Source organism: Hemiscyllium ocellatum, chromosome 2 (assembly GCF_020745735.1).
Source record: "Hemiscyllium ocellatum isolate sHemOce1 chromosome 2, sHemOce1.pat.X.cur, whole genome shotgun sequence".
NCBI classification, from domain to species: Eukaryota; Metazoa; Chordata; class Chondrichthyes; order Orectolobiformes; family Hemiscylliidae; genus Hemiscyllium; species Hemiscyllium ocellatum.
In genome coordinates this window covers 76,886,684-76,905,124 of record NC_083402.1, presented here as the reverse complement: position 1 = coordinate 76,905,124, position 18,441 = coordinate 76,886,684, and positions in this window count along the sequence as shown.

Here is an 18,441-nt window from a genome sequence, read left to right as displayed (position 1 = left end):
TTTTCAGTGCAATGAGTTGATTGCTTAACACTAAGAAGGAAATCAGGCTAGCTAAACTAGAGAATGCAATTTAAAATTCTATATAATCCTCCTTCTCCCACAGAAAAATCGATGAGTGTGAGATATTGATCCGTTGTGCAGATGCAAACTCTGTTGGGGACATTTTTATTTTGCAGAAAATATTTGCTAACCCAGTGTTTAGTATTCTGCTCAGTCTAGCTGAGATTTTTATCTTTATGCCTGTTCATGATAAGATTTTAAAGAGTATAAAAAGGAATATACAAGTCACGAAAATTTATGAAAAGCTTCCTACTTGTTACTTGAGACAAAATTTTATGACAACGCAGTAAATATTTTAATTAACACATGGTGTTGTTAAACAAAATCATCTCAAGCCTGTGTGGTTTAAGCAAGTAAAGATTTTACTTGATAAATGCAGGGGAAAAAAGTATCTCAGTGACTCAAAGAACTTCTCAACAAATATGGAGAGTCCAGCAACTGTTAGAATTCTCAAACTCATGCAGATTAGTGTTTCCCAATCTTCACCTAATTTCTGCTAATTTCCATGGTCACTCAACCATCTTGCCTGAATCATCAGGTCTTCTATCTTCTTGCTCTGTGTAATAATGAAAAGTGTGTTTATGCAGGTTGTTTTATTACAACATGGAAGAAATCAAGCATGACGATAGCACTTATTCTAAAACAATCATGCACTTAAATTCCACTAACCTCAACCCCATCCCTACTTCAGATTGCTTTGAATAACAAGGGTGCATCCTGATGCATATCTAATCACTCAGTAAATTTAGGAGTGACTGAACCATTCAGAGCAAAAAAACATTGAGGTTCAACTTCCCGGCTATGTTATCTCATCTCACCTAGGCAGCAGTTTAAGTTTTCTTGTTCTCCACAAAGCCATTCATTAAGTGGAGGGAGGTTATATCCATTTTTTGCAACTGATCAGTAGTGGTTTGCCAGTGTCAGAAAGGTATGCGTGTGAACCACAGATTATGTAAAAGAGGACTCAGACTCATAAGATACCCTTGTGGAAAGTCAAAAGGCCTCTGTGTACAATTGGCAAAAAGGGGCTGTTGTGGTGCAGTGGCAGTATCCCTACCTCTGAGTCAGAAGGCCTGAATTCAAGTCCCACCTGCTCTAAAGGAATGTTACAACACTTCTGAACAGGTTGGTTAAAAATATCAACAATGGGAGAAATACAGGACAAGTGTATAAATGTGAAGAGCCATTTTAATTGTTTCGTAGATCTGCACCAACTGAGCAGAAAGGAAAAAATTGTGTCTATAGGTGTTTCAGTGTCTCAGACCTGTAAACCATCTTGATTAGTATGTTAAATAGATATTTACCTTTGTGTATTTTGCCTAGTGCCAGTCATATTGTATGATATGGTGAATAGACATGTCTCAGCAGCATTGGTACAGCTTTTGTTATGTAATGTACTTCGGTTATTTTCTATTCATTCACAGCATGTGGGCATCACTAGCTGGGCCAGATTTTATTACCTAGACCTAATTGCCCAGAGGGCAGTTAAAAGTCGAGAGCCACATGTAGGCCAAACCAGGTAAGGTTGGCAGACTTCCTTCCATAAAGGGCATTAGTGAACCAGAATTGGCCATTCCTTACAACAAACAATGATTTAATGGTTTTATTACACTCTTACAGATTATTATTGAAATCAAATTCCACCATCTGCCATGGCAGGATTCAAACCTGGGTCCCCAGAACATTACCTGGGTCTCTGGTTTTAAACAGTCTAGCGATAATATCACTAGGCCATCACCTCCTATTAAAGAGAATGATAAGACCCATTATGTGTTTGCTGTTTTCTCCCAAATTAACTCTGCAATTCTTTCCTTCTTTTCATCACCTGACCGCATAACACATAAAGCCAAACATATATCCATAGGAATTCAGAAATCTTCAACAAACTTTCTTCACTCACCTTCAATGGCAACCTAGATTCATTGAATTGAATCTTACCAGGCTCTGAGAGATGTGGATGATAGTTCAATGCATGGTTGACTTGGGCAAGATGACATCTTGATGACATCACTGCAACTTTCACACTTTGGCCAAGAAGCATTGCAAGTTCCGGATTGACACCCTTTATTGCTTGTGAAGCTGCTTGTTAACAGTAAAACGTAACACAGGTTGTGATCTGACTAAACTTGCTAGCCAGACACACTGTTGGGAAAACTTGACATGGAAGCCAGAGTCAAGATTAGAGTGGTGCTGGAATTTACAGCAGGTAAGGCAGCATCCAAGGAGCAGGAAAATTAATGTTTTGGGCAAAAGCCCTTCATCAGGAATGATCACCATTCCTGATGAAGGGCTTTTGCCCGAAACATCAATTTTCCTGCTCCTCGGATGCTGCCTGACCATCTGTGCTTTTCCAGCATCACTCTAATCTTGACTCTAATCTCCAGCATCTGCAGTACTCACTTCTGCCATGGAAGCCAGAGTGTCTTCTTGGTGGTTTCAACTTGCAGCTCGCTCAAACGACCTCTACATTGGATACCAGGCACTATCTCAGGCACAGTCCACAGTTGCTGGCCATTAAACCCCTACAGTCACAGACATTGGTATCCAACATGTTGCAGCCTCTATGAACTCTTGTTGTGCATCTCTGATCTACTTATAGTACACTTCTGCACTTCATTATTGCTATAATGCTGCTGCAACGATACTGTGTTCTCAGAGACCTGAACCCAGCTCATGGACAGGAACAGGTTGCAACTGCTTACTGTAATACCACTTACTCACCCTGAGCCTACTTGGATGTTCACAGCATCCCTGCGTTGTATTGCCTTGCCCTTTTGCACTTATCCCCCTCAGTGAAGGATGCTTGGCTCCCATTACCATTGTCTAGCTGTGCTACATAGCACAGACACAAAGCCAGGAAGCTTGTCACGATTGCCAGCAGGCCTCAGTCCAGTCAAAGGGGATAGCCCTTATTCAGGATCCTGGCACAGCAAGTCAAGCAATGCCTCTAATACCAGTCCAGACCCTGTTCAGTGCAGTCAGAGACAGAATCAGTTGTTCATTACATGTAAGGTGCTGAACGTTAGGCAGCACATCACCCATCTTGACTCTTTCTATGCTTTGCCCCTGGAAAAAGTGAGAGGTAGCTATTATGGAAGATGAAGGTGTGTGGCATGGCTATTCCCATTGGTCTGGTGGGGAGATTTCCCGAATTAGTGAGTTGGCAGCAGGGAAGGTCTACAGACTGAGCTGTGTCATTCTGGCAAAAACTGTTCAGATTCTGTCCATTATTTAAGGCACCTTACATCTTATTCATTATGAAGTCATCTTCACCTTTGAAGTACAGATACCAGAAAGACTTTTCAATCCATCTCCTTGTTCAAACTGGTTTAACTGAATACAGCTTCAACAATAATCTCCAGATTATCTGTTTAACTAAGGAATTAAGTTCACGCTCTTTTTGGTGTTACATTATCCCACATTGATAAGACCTGCAGGTGAGTGTCCAGCTAATGTAACCTCCACAGTGGATAATCTGCTGATAATTACTATAAAGGCTCAGATGTGAATGACTGATAGAGGGATGAGTAATCTGGCAGTGACCATTGCCTGGAGGATCAAACCACTTTGGGACTCATTCAAAAGGAGCACCATCATCACATTTTCATGCCATTTAGCAAGAGGCAATAAATGTTGGCTTTCTTAATCGCATTCATTTCTGAAAATGAATAAAAAGGGAGAAAATTTGAGAAAATAATTTTAAAAAGTAGGAATGAGTTGCATTTTAACAAAGACTAAGGTTTAAAATATTTAAAGCCTATAAAAGATTAATCAAATTCTTGATGGTATATTGCATTAATATTCAATATGGTGAAATTCTTTAGATAAATACTTTAATATTCCCTCATAGTTCTTGAGTACATTCCACTAGCTTGATTTTTTTATTCACATGTCTAAAAAGCTCACTGTTCTTTGCTGGAATATGAATTACATCATTGTTTTTTTCCTCCAAATGTGTTAAATTAATCAAAATGTATCCCATTTATTAAGCTACTGGTTGATGCTCTGGGCTTTTCACACAGAAGCCATTGAAATTGCTTCTAGGCACTAAACAAAAAAAAAGTGGAAGAGATTCAAGTCAGGTACAAATTGAATTTCAAGTGAGTATGCAGGTTCTTCAGTTATAGCTTATTCCTTGGTGACACTGATAGTGATTGAGGTGGCATTAGTGGAGGAATTGAAAGCTACAGCATATTGCAATCATTGAGTAGTTACCATAGCCCTCACCAGCAGTCTCTACGGTAATGCTGATGAGTGTGACCTTTCCAAAAAAATGCACAAAGCCTTGATTTCTACACAGTTAACCTTTACAAGCAGGAACCCTCCTGTGAAAACTTACTACAACAGGGATGCGTTACAAACACCTCCTTCAAAAGCCTTCAGTGAAGTGGAGTGCAGTAGTTAAAGAAAAGTGACACATTCCAATTAAAATGTGTCACATCTAAATGTTCTGCACTCTATTGTGTCCTTCAGTGTGTTATGCTACCCAAGCATATTTGATTTTCATTGCTATCTAAGGAAGAGGGCTATGTAATAATAATTTAAACAAATGAAACAGAATTGTCAATTACACTGGAGTTCTTTATAGGTATTTATTTACACCTAACTATAAACAACACATTTACTGTAGTCAGTAATCATTATACTTTAAGATTGAATATCAACTTGATATAGCATACTGTGATTTCATTTGCAAGTAATCCTTATAGGTTTGTAACTGCGTGATTAATGAAATAACAAGTCAAGGGCACAGATGTATAATTTATTTAATGAATGTTTTCTTTTGCGAACCTGTGAAAGAAAATGAAACATGTCCCAATTTTGTACCCAAGATCGCTTCAAAAAAAATCTACAAGAAGGAGTTGTTTATTGACAGATTAAAGCCAATTTCCCTGAACATTCCTTTTAATCAGTTTTCTGTTTGGATTGGACTCAGTTTCCTTGTTCAGATTGAAGCAGATTCAAAATGTTTCCTGTGGTGGTCAGGCTGTGATGAATTGATTTGGATTAGTTGTTCTGTGAACAAGAATGCTGAAAAAGAATCTACACATTCTTTAAAAAATGAAATTTTATCTCAGTTATTTTAAAATTGTCTACAGAAACTGCTTATCCGAAATGTATCCAAGTAAAATTACCTCGCATTGGGCTGTAATTGTTTAAAATCATTCAACAATGACCTTGATTGTTTTGAAATGTCTAGAATTAATTAATTTAAGCTGCTGAAGCTCAGTTGGTAATAAAATTACTCTTGACGTGTTTGTGAAAGGCTGTTATAAACTGAACTGCTTTCCTCTGAGCTCATGTGCTGCCAGAATTCTAATTGGTACACGTGTGTTTCATCGTATTGTGCCTGCGATTAATACAGTACAATGAAATTAAGCAGCAAAAATAATTTTTTGATCCTTTTTGAACATATTCTTTCATACAATGCTGTTTGAAGGCCTTCATTATTGTGAATGGTAGGGTGCGGTTATGGAATTCGCTCAGCGACATCTGTCATTTCTCAGAAGGTTATCGAACATTTAGAATGAATGGAAGGTTTGGAATTTTCCCTTCTAGTTTTTCACCCCTCCTATCCTGAAGATGCTAACTTATAAATTATACTTGCACAGACTCTTTGAATCCTTTAAAGTCTCACCAGTGTCTACTTTCATATATGAGCCTGAGCAATAATTGTTGGCATGGTGTTCAACCAGTGGGACAGCTCTGAAGTGGAAATTATCCAAACCTCATTTCACATCAAAACTTGGTCATTTTTCCAAAAGGTTTCACTGAATAGTGCTCAGGAGCCTCCAAATTGCCTTATTTTTCCCCTCACAAGTTCAGAGTGTTGCTAACTTGACTACCATTCCTTTCTTATATTCCAATTCTATACTCCACAACCACCTGATGAAGGAGCAATGCTCTGAAAGCTAGTGCTAAGTTAACCTATTGGACTATAATCTGGTGTTGTGTGATTTTTAACTTTGATCTTTCCTTTCAGCTAACTCAGTAAAGACTAGTGACTGAACCTTCACCTGCCTGGACAATTTACTTGAGCTCTCTGTTAAATAATAGACACATCAAACAATATATTGGGACTGCTGAAGATGGACAATTTGTTGAAATACATGTCAGTTGAGTTTTTGTTATGCTAAACCAGTCTTTACTTGTGTTCCATTGTGATAACATTTTTAGCTTGCACTGCATTGATAATAAGATAACAGAAACAAAGCCTAGGTTCTCTCATTAGACAAATCTTTGGAAAGAGGAAGACTGTGTTTCATTTTGGACCAAAGACCCCCAAGAAAGGCATCTGAGTAGAATGGGAGTTGACAACCATTAGTATCAATGCCTTTTTCCTCACATTATATACGTGGAAGCCTACGGAAGTGTTCAAAGGCTTTGCCAGGTAAGACAAAGTAGGAGAATTGATAAAGAACCTCCATTAATATTGTGTATAATGTATTTTTGTCTCCTATAATTATGATCTACAAGATTCACTTCAGAAACTCATCAAACCTCCTTCAACAGCACCTTCCAAACTCGCAACCTCGACCAACTAAAAGAACAAGAGCAAAAGACGCAAAGAAAAACATTACCTGCAAGTACTCCTTCAAACCACACACTCATCTGACTTGGAACTATATTGTTGTTCCTTTACTATAGTTAGGTCAAAACCTAACAATTTCTTCTCATTAACACTGAGAATACCTACACCACATTAACTGCAGCAATGCACAAAGTTAGCTCATCACCACCTTCTCAAGGACAATTTGGCAAAAAAATTCTAATGGTGCTCATGTTCTTTGAAATAATTTAGAAAATCAATTTGTTCCAGTGTAGCTCAGTGTTGCATGAATTTATCATCACACTCACTGTGAATAACATGCTGATATCTACCCATTGCTTTATTGATATCTTATGAACTGGTACTTCTTATATTTTTTGCTATTTGAAGACTTAAAAAACAGCAACCCCATAAAAGAAAACCCTCTTGAGATCCTATTAAAGAAGGCTATGGAGGCACCTGAAGATGGGATGGACAGCTGACAGCTTACGGCTCAGCAGCGACTTGCTATTCAGTTTTCCATCCTGTTCTCCCATTCACTTACTTCTGGTAACATACATTGAAACATTTGACATATGTCACTGTTTCTGAAAGCTAGACATAAAGGCTGCTCACCGCTGAAAGCTAGCCTCCTCACTGTTTTTTTGAATTATGTCAGATAAAAGTGAGCAAAGCCCTAATTCATAGAGCCAAGCAAGTTCCACTCACTCTCTTACTCTTGCTGCCAAGCACCAGCTTAGTCTCATTCATTCCGAGTGGCATCTAGAGAGACAGGCAGACAGACAGAGGGGAGTGTATGGCTCGTGCATAGACTGTATGTTAGTATAGGAGCAGGCAAATGAGGAGGAACTTACATTTTGGAAGAACTTACTTTTGGAAGACATATTTGGGATCTGCATAGGATCTGAATCTCATGTGACATAATTTGGCAGGATTATTTCTCAGCATCAAGCCTCAGTTTTGGAGAGACTTTGAGACTTGTCTTTCTAGGTAAAATAATCCTTTAAAATGAAGGTCACAGAATGGGATGCCAACATGAATTGTATAGAGTGATGCTGATAATTGTAAATAAGCTTGACATAAGAGAATGAAATACTTTCCAATTCATATAGATAGTGCATTGTATTAGTGAGTACTTCAGACAATGTCTGTATATCATCTATATTCCCACTATTTTATGGAATCCTATAGTTTGAGACAATTTGTTGGCTTCTAATGCCATTGTTAACCATAGGTCAGGAGGTCACATGATATGCTCTACTAAATCAGGTATTGGTCACTTGCGTGACTTATCTTGGGATAGATCATAGAATCCCTACAGTGAAGAAACAGGCCATTCAGACATTGGGTCCACACTAACCCTCCGAAGAGCATCCCACCTACACCCATCCTCCCATCCTATCCCTGTAATACTACATTTCTCATGGCTAATCCACTTAGCCTGTGCTTCTCTTGACGCTATGGGCAATTTAGCCAGGCCAGTCCACCTAACCTGCACATCTTTGGATTGTGGGAGGAAATTGGAGAACCCAGAGCAAACCCACGCAGGCATGGAGAGAATGTACAAACTCCACGCAGACATGAGATTGGAATCAAACCTGGGTCCCTGGTTAAGTTTACTCTCTTGATGTCCCCAGTGAGTGATTGGATAACTCTAATGTTTAACAGTAAAAGGTTATTGAAGCTGTTAACTGGATGGAGAAGAACTGCTATTGGGTGGATAGAAAAATAGGCAGAAATGCAATGAAATAAACTCTCTAACCATTTGATGTCCACCTCATGCCCTGAAACCCCATATTACTGAAAGAATGAAAGAAATAATTCCAGATAGTCTTTGACTAAGAGTTTAGCTTAGATTCTAATGAAGTTCAAAGGTAAGTCAAATATTACACACCATGTGCATAATGTGAAATGATTCATGCAAGCGTTTGCTCCAATTAGCAGCAGGTCTTGGGGTGGAATGGAATGGCATCCCCCTCTCTGAACCAGAAGCTCTTGGTTCAAGTCATTTGTGTGACTTATCTTAGGATAGATGTTTGGTTGATTTGATAACTCCAAAGGTTAACAGTTAAAGGTTATTGAGGCTGTTATCTGGAATGAAAACTGCAATTGGATGAATAGGACTTGATGGCCAAGGAAGGTGTATTCATAATGTGATGAAACAGTTGAATATCAACTTGCAAACCCTTTCAACATATGACACTGATAGACAGTGAGAAAAGGAGAAATTCCAGGTCAGTTGTGTGATGGATTGTGAAGGAAAAACATTGGAGCCTCTGCCATCATTATCCATAGATCCAGGCTTCAAGTTATATCTAGAAGTGTACCTTGCTACAGCATGCCAACTTCAAGGCAGACTGGCTAGCTTAATTGGTTGGATGGCTTATATAAATCAGATTAATGTCAACAGCACTGAGTTTGGTCCTCATGAGATTGACTTTGGGCTTGCTTCCTTGTCCTACCCATAGTTGAGATTTCACACTGTGGGTTGGACCTGCCTTTGTGGAGAGAACTCAAAATGAAGTTCAAAGTAAGTGCCCAAGCTTCAAAATAACAAGGGCTGTGGAATCTCAGTCTGTTCAAAGAATATTATTAAAGTAGATTTGGAAATATTTCTGGTTCTCAGTGGCATTAAGGCTTTTTGGATGGGCTGGGTAAAAGGCATCATAGTGTTGAGTTTAGAGGGACATGGGCCAAATGGGATTGGATGAAGGGTCTGTTTCCATGCTGTACATTTAGATTAGATTACTTACAGTGTGGAAACAGGCTCTTTGGCCCAACAAGTCCATACCGACCCGCCAAAGCGCAACCCACCCATTCCCCTACCTAACACTGCGGGCAATTTAGCATGGCCAATTCACCTGACCCACACATCTTTGGACTGTGGGAGGAAACCGGAGCACACCCACACAGATACAGGGAGAACATGCAAACACCACACAGTCAGTCACCTGAGGCGGGAATTGAACCCAGATCTCTGGCGCTGTGAAGCAGCAGTGCTAACCACTGTGCCATCATGCTGCCCACACCAGTGTGAAATCTTAATGACTTTATGACTCTGTAAATCAAACTGGTGAAAATAGTGTGGTGCTTTTCCAGCCCCATACCCAAGGTGACTGCACATACTAACAAATAAAAAAAATGCCGTATTACTCTGATATCTGCCAGAGTTTTGTCACATTTTGCATAAACAGTCACGTACATTGGACTGTGATTCAGAGCTATTCACAAGCTTACAATGGTCATATGAATGCGTGATTTGTACCAGCCTAAAATAAATGGTGATATTTACCATTAGATCATCATTTAAGACATTAGGCTATTGCAACGTTGTTGGAATATTTTAATTCTGAATTATCAAATAAATTGCTGGAAGTGCATAGTGGGTGGATCAACACCTCAGAGAGAAAAATAGGTGATAGTTTAGGGTGTAACCCTTCACCACATGATGGATCCCAATGAAAACATTAACCTTTCTCTTTCAGTTCCGAATTAACCTGCTGTGCACTGCCAGCAATTTCTGCTTAATTCATGCTGTTATATTGATTGTTTTAAAGATCAGCACCTTTGAAATAACCAGCATTTTCAGTCACCAGTAATTGTTGAAATAACTTGCTCTTCTGATCCAGTTGCTCCAACTCCCACTGGCTTGGTCTAAAATGTTGGTATGCCTCATCTGTAGTACAAGGATCACATTCAGATTGGGTCAATCTTATCAGAACCAATGTGCTTCACACTGTGAACAAGGCACTTATGGCATTTGGCCCCATATGGTGCCCTCCTGAAGTTACAGTCCTTTTCATCAGTGGTTTCAATTGTACAGAAAAGTGAGCCAAGATCACATCAGTGGAGTCATCTGTTTCTAGTTTTTTCGTGTGTGTACATTCCCAGTCTTTGACTGCATGGGCTGATGTAAGGGTGTTAATTACCAGATACTAAACAGTCTGGAGTAATTAATGTGCGAACTCAGAACATTAGATTGCTATTATGCTGTGAAATCGACATAGATTCTTATGCCTAATAAATACAACCATTATATTTTTTTCAAATAATTTAGGATTAAACTCATCAACATTCCTGTGTATACTCACTGAGCATGCAACTTAATTGAAAACATATCTTGATGTGATTTAGGCTTTATTTATGTCACATCTGTAAATCTCCATGTTGCGAGTTTGCAGCCGATTACAACAGTGTTTGCGAAAGGTGTAAGGATATTTACTCCAATCTGATAACAGACAGACTTTCATCTCTGTGAACTGGATTTCACAAGCTTGTTGACGTGATTTTCCCCAGGCTTTTGTTCAAAGGGAAACAAAAATGCCTGGATAAGATTGGGAATTTGATCCCGTCTGGCGGATAACTAAATTAGAGCAGAAGTGAATATGAATGTTAAGAAAACAATTCTCCACAGCGAGCTCTCCTCCTGCTGCAGATGAAGATACCATATTGACCGAACCATTAATCTGTTCTTTCTCTTTTCAAATGCTGATGGAATTGCTGTACATTTCCTGCATTTTAAAGTTTTTATTTTAGTTAGATTGCATTTTTGCAGAGAAACTGATTGTTGCATTGAACACAAACATACCAAACACTATGGCAGTGATTGGTAGACTAAACAAGTTGTTTGTTCATTAAAAAATAGCAGGATTCAAGGAAAACAAACAAAAAAAAACAAAGGACTGTGGATGCTGGAAATCGGAAATAAAAATAGAAACTCAGCACGTCCGACAGAAGCTATGGAGAAAGTGAGGACTGCAGATGCTGGAGATCAGAGCTGAAAATGTGTTGCTGGAAAAGCACAGCAGGTCAGGTAGCATCCAAGGAGCAGGAGAATCGACGAAGGGCTCATGCCTGAAACATCGATTCTCCTGCTCCTTGGATGCTACCTGACCTGCTGCACTTTTCCAGCAACACGTTTTCAGAATCTGTGGAGAGAAAATGAAAAGTTACCGCTTCAAGTCGAGTAGCCTTTCCTCTGAATTTAAAGGATTCAAAAAGCATTCTTCAAACCTATGTAAGCTGCTGATCAACTGCCATATTACAGGCTCACTTGAATCACTTCCCACAATAATGTATGCCAAACAATTTACATAAAATCCATACAGTGTGGAAGCAGGTTGTTCGGCCCATCAAATCCACACTGACCCTCTGAAGAGCATCCCACCAGACTCACCCCTTACCCTATAACTCTACATTCTGATGGCCAGTTCAACTAACCTGCATACTATGGGCAATTTAGCACAGTCGATCCACTTAACCTGCACAGCTTTGGGCCGTGGGAGGAAACCAGAGTACCTAGAGGAAAACCATGTAGACACTGGGAGAGTGTGCTAACTCCACATAGACAGTGGCCCAAGTGTGGAATTGAATCCAGGTCCCCAGCACTGTGTGGCAGCAGTGTCACCATGCCATATATTCAGCAATATTTTAATTAGATGCACCTAATATCAATCCCACTTCCCAGTAGCCAGAATCTGAGTGAAACATGATTCAGATGGACTCCTGTCAGAGGAGCCCTAATTGCCTCCTCAGGCACACACTTAAGGTTCTATCACACACAGAAACACTAGTCCAAGTTCTTGGTCAAACACATACTTCAATCAACACCATCAATGCAGATTATCTAGTTATTCATCACACTGTGAGACATCCTGTCCTGTGCATTACATTGCTGTGTTTGTCCATGTGACAACTTCATTGTATTTTCAATTTGTTATATGCAAGGCACTTTAAGATGTTTTTGAAAAATATGATTGAGTGGCCTATATGCTTAGATATGCAAAACTGTAGGAAATAGGAACAGGCGTGGGCCATTTCAAGCATGCTATCACTCAGTAAGATATGGCTGATCTTCTACATCAGCTTGTCATTTTTCTACCTGCTCACCAAATCCCTTGATTCTCCGATAAACCGAAAATTGGGTGCTCAAGCAATGAGTATCCACAACTCTCTAGAGTAAAGGATTCAAAAGATTTCCAAAGAAATCAAGTGGAAAATGTCTTCCCATATCAGTTGTATACAGTAGTTCACTTATCCTGAGACTATGTCCTAATTCTCGACTCCCAAACCAGCAAAATCAGCCTTCTAGCATCTACCCTTTGACAGGATCTGAGAGTCATAAATCTTTCAGTTAGGCAACCACTCATTCTCTGAAGTCCAGAGAACTTTGGCCCAAGTTGTTCAGTCTTGCCTCACAGTGCAATCCTCTCATTTCAAAACTTATATTGTGTAGATTCTGAAGCAAGAACGGAGACCAAAAATGTACAAAATGCTCCTAGTATGATGTCACTAAAACTCTGTAGCTAGACATCCTTACTCTGGAAAACTAACTCCCATGCAATGATGGCCAAAAGATCTGGCCTATCCTTTTCCATCACTATACACACACACACACACACACGAATTATTCCATTCAAAATTCTTTTCTGCAAGAAAAAAACTGACCTCACTTTAAAATTGGGACCTCACACTTAAAGCTCATTGTCTAACCTGAGATGCATCTCTTATGCATTGATAAAACCTTTTATTATTCAGGGACAATGACTTGAAAGGAATCTGGATTTTGCATTTTAATCAACAACCTGTCTCACAACTGATTAAAGGATTCAGCAAGGGCAGCTAATTTTGAAGTTGTTAATTTTTGCTTATAAATACTATGACTTACACCTGTCTGTCATACCACATCTGAGGAAGGAGCTGAGGTCTGGAAGCTTGCAATTTTAAATAAACCTGTTGGATTATAACCTGGTGTCCAAACATCGAATTTCCTGTTCCTTGGATGCTGTCTAACCTGCTGTGCTTTAACCAGCAACACATTTTCAGCTCATTTGATTTTTGACCTATATTAAAACAAACAGAATTATGGTCGCTGGCCCCGAAGTGTTCCCCCATTGACATCTCAGTCATCTTTCCTGCCTTTTTTTCCTAGAGTTGGTCAAACTTTGCTCCTTCTCCAGTAGGTACATCCACACATTGAATCAGAAAATTGTCTTGTACACACTTAACAAATTCCTCTTCATCCAAGCCCTTAACACCATAGCAGTCCCATTCTATGTTTGGAAAGTTAAACCCCCTATTATAACTACCCAACTATTTTTACAGAGAACTGAGATCTCCTTTCAAATTTGTTTCTCAATTTCCTGCTGGCTACTGGGGTGTTTATAATACAATCCCAGTCAGGTGACCATCCCTTTCTTATTTCTCAGTTCCACCCAAATAACTTCCCTGGATGTATTCCCAGGAATATCCTCCCTAAATACAGCCATACTGTTATCTCTAATCCCTCCCACTCCTCCCTTGCCTGCTTTCTAGCCACCTACAGCATTTATATCCTGGAACATTAAACTGTCGGTCCCATCCCACCCTGAGCCATGCCTCTGTAATTGCTATAATATCCCAGTCCCATGTTCCCGACTATGCCCTGAATTCATCTGCCTTCCCTGTTAGGCCTCTTGCATTGAAATAAATACAGTTTAATTAATCAGTCCTACCTCGGTTTCTGCTTTGTTCCTTCCTGTCCTGACTGTTTGACTTGTTTCTTTTCCTAATTGTAACAGACTGATCTCTTTCCTCACTATCTCCCTGGGTCCCACCCCTCCCTACCTTCCTACTTTATACCCTCCTGAGCAATTCAAGCACATCGCCCTGCCAGTACGTTAGTCTCTTTCCAATTCAGGTGCAATCCATCCTTCTTATACAGGTCACTCCAACCGGAGACAACATTCCAAAGATGCAAAAATGTGATTTCTTCTCTTCTGCACCATTTCCTCAGCTACACTGGTCTATCCTCCTATTCCTACTCTCACTAGGTCACAGCACTGGGAGTAATCCAGATATTGCTACCCTCAAGGACCTTCTTTTTGAATTCCTGCCTAACTTCCTATATTCTCTCCTCAGAATTTCATCCCTTTCTGTTCATGTTTGTTAGTTCCAATGTGTGCAATGATGTCCTCTTGATCCCTCTCCCCTTTGAGAATATTCTGTACCCTCTCCATGATTGTAGCTTGACAAAATAGCTCTCCCACACTGGTTTCTCCAAGGTCAGCTGTGAATTTCATTGTTTGTTGAATTTTCTTAGACAAACTTTGATGTCTAGAGATACTTGAAATCAAACAGCAGAGATAGCAGTTGTATAGATTCACTGTCTGGGTCAGTCAGCAGCATAGGCTTCTTTCCCCATTTGAATCACTTCCCATGTGGTCATGGCCTTTGTCTGTCTTCCTCTTTTTTTAAAGTGCCGTTGTTGTAATCTTTCTTCTCCCCAAAGTTTAAAAACACTGTAACAGCTTATATAACAGTAATCTCTGCCCTAGAATTTGAGGAAATTAGCTCCAACACTGAGAATATCTCAAAAAAGGAGCGGCTCTTACAGCCACAACTTTCTTCTCGCCCTCCATCTTCAATCAATGGTTTCTTTGATGGCTTCATTACACTGACTGCTTGGTCTGGCCATTATGCAACCATGTCCCTCTATGCTCCATGGTTACCCTGCCTCTCACCCTGTGTCCATGCAAGCCAGCATCAGTAAACCTCATCATCATGCCTGCTGTCAGACCAAGTCAGCCACCACTTTGACCTTTCAACAATTCGCTTTGGAGCTCAGGGACAACTATGACTTGCATGTTTCTGCTAGGTCACTTTGTATGCAGGGACACACGTGCATCTCATGTATTGACATAGGACATATCTGATTACTTTATTTGCTTTTATACTAATTTTGGACTTATTTAGATTCTGTAAGCCTCTATCTAGCTCATATTGCTTCCTTCGTGCACTTACTGACTTCAGCACTGACTGGTCAGCTGCCAGTCTTTATGTGGCTCACATTGCTTTCTTAATGCACAGGGCCTTTCATCCTCTGTTACAGGCTGGCAGCCCTCATGGCTTGTATTGCTTTTAATGCGAGGGGAGAGGCAGGCAGCTTGTCAGAGTGGGGAATATTGTAAAGTCAGACAGGTAGACATTATTCCATAAGGCACTGTGCTACATCACATGATACAGCAGCATGGGTAGTTTAGTGGAACAAACACTTGTATGCACTTCAGCGAAATAGCCGTGTGTGAAATTCAAAAGATCATTGGACCCAAAACATTCACTTTGCTTTCGCTCCACAGATGCTGCCAGAGCTGCTGAGTTTTTCCAACAATTTCTGATTTTGTGTCTGATTTACAGCATTAGCAGTTCTTCGGTTTTTTTTTGTTCAGCCCTGCAAGTCCAGTGCAACTGGTAAGTTACTAGTGGGTCAGTCAGGAGACAATAGTCTGGAGGCTGGACTATTCCCATTGGGACCATCTTGCCAAAGCAGCCCAAGGGGTGGGCCAGGATCAGTCCATGGATTGGGCAACGACCTGGGGCTTATGAGCTGTGGCCCATGAAATTCCTGTGAAAATGGGCAATTCAAAATCAATGGATGGGCTTCATTGCAATGGGTTGTTAAGGGAATGGTGACAGCGATGGGGATAGTTAGAGATCAAAGCTTGGGCTCTCCCAGTGGTAAAGAGGTAACTGGGAATTCTGGAAGAGGGCTTTCATATGGATCATGAGAGAGACAGAGAAAGATAGGTTCTTGATTAGGAAGGATATCAAAGGTTAGAGAGAGAAGGCAGGAGAATGAGAAAGAATGACCTAAATCTGCTCCAAAATCTTATGGTCTATAATGGTAACTCAAGCATCAACATGGTGTAGGGTTAACATATTAATGGGAATTTCCAAAGCCATGGGCTCTAGGGAGTAAAGTGGGGACATGACTAATTATATAAACCACCCTAACCCTTGGCTGATGCATCGATAGTCCTCCTGAACTTAGACAAAGCACTGAGGATGGCAAAGGTGCTCTGTGTGGAGGATTTCAATAGCCAAAATAGACTCGGCAGCAACACTACTGATTCAGCTAGTTGGGTACTATAGGACACAGCTGTTGGTCTGGATATGCAGCAGGTTGTGAGGGATCCAACAAGAGGGATAAATACACTTGACCCCAACCTTTTCTATCCATCTACCTGCACCTGTGCATGACAGTATCAGTAACAATGACACCATACAGTTTTTCCAGAGCCAAAGTCCAGCCTTCAAGTTAAGAATACCATTTATCATGTTGTGTGACTCGATCATCATAGTAAATGGGATAGACTTTGAACAGATCTATCAACTCAAGACTAGACATCCATGAGGCACAGTGGATCATAAACAGTAGCAGAAGTGTACTCCAGCACAATTTGAAACCTCATGGCCTGGCATATCTCCCACTCAACCATTACCATCAAACCAGGGGACCAACCCTTGTTCAAGGAAGAGTACAGGAGGGCATGCCAGCAGTAGCACCAGACATATATATAGATGAGGTGAACTTGTTGAAGCTGTAAAACAGGACAATTTACATGCCAAACTGCAACTGTAGCAAGTAATAGACTGAGTTAAATGATCCCATAACCAATGGATCAGATTTAAGCTCTGCAGTCCTGCCACATACTGGCATAGAATAATTAAACAACTTACTGGAAAAAGAGCACAACACAACAGTGCAAAAGATAAGTTCTCAATAACATTCAGCCAGAAGTGCCAAGTAGATGATCCATCTCGGCCTCCTCCAGTAGTTCCCAGATTCACAGAATCCAGTCTTCAGTTAATTTCATTCACTCCACATGACATCAGGAAACAGTTGGAGATACCAAAGACTGCAAAGGCTATGAACGCTCACAACACTCCGGCAATAGTACTGAAGACTTGTGCTTCAGAACGTACCGCTCTCCTACCCAAGCAGGTCCAGTGCAGGGACAACACTGACATCTTCCTAACAATGTGGAAAAACATAAATAACACAATGCAGTCAATTACTGTCCCAGCAGTCTCCTCTCGATCATCAGTAAAGTGATGCAAAGAGTCATCGACTGTGCTATTAAGCGGCATCTGCTCAGCAATAATCTGCTCAGTGATGCCCGGTTTGGGTTCTGCCAGGGCTACTTAATTCCTGACCTCATTACAGCCTTGGTTCCAATAAGGACAGAAGAGCGGAATTCCAGGGAGTAGAACTTGCAGGTGGAGACCTTGAGGATACAATCTCACAGTCACCTTACCACACAGGAATTCGCTAGATGTAGAGGCTGTGTCATTAAATATATTTAAGGCATAGGTAGACAGATTTCTTAATCAGAAAGGGAATTGAGAGTTATGGAGAAAAGGCAGGAAAATGGAGTCGAGGATTATCAGTTCAACAATGATCATAGAATCCCTACAGCGTAGAAGCAGGCCATAAGGCCCATTGAGTCCACACCAACCCTTTGAGGAATACCCCACCCAGACCCAATCCCTCCCCACTCTATTACTGTAAACCTGCATTTCCCATGGCTAATCCACCTAGCCTGTACAATGGGCAATCCATCTAACCTGCTCATCTTTGGACTGTGGGAGGAAATTGGAAAAACCAGAGGAAACCCAGGCAGACATGATGAGAATGTGCAAATTCCACAGTCACAAAAGGGTAGAATTGAACCTGGGTTCCTAGCACTGTGAGGCAGCAGTGCTAACCACTGAGCCACCATGGCATGCTCTGTAATCTCACTGAGTAGACTCAATGGGTTGAATGGCCTATTTATGCTCTTGAATTATGGGAGCCAGTTTTCACTTATTCAAATTTCACAATCTGCTAAAGTTTGATTTGAATTCATGCCCCCAGAGCATTAGCTTGAGTATGTGGTTTATCCGTACAGTGACAAGACCACTACACCACCCCCTTTATGTAAGTATTCAATTGCTTCTCATATTCTTGTTTTGCCTCACTTATTACCTTTTACATTTTCCTTCTACACTTTTGATATTCAGCCTGATTCTCC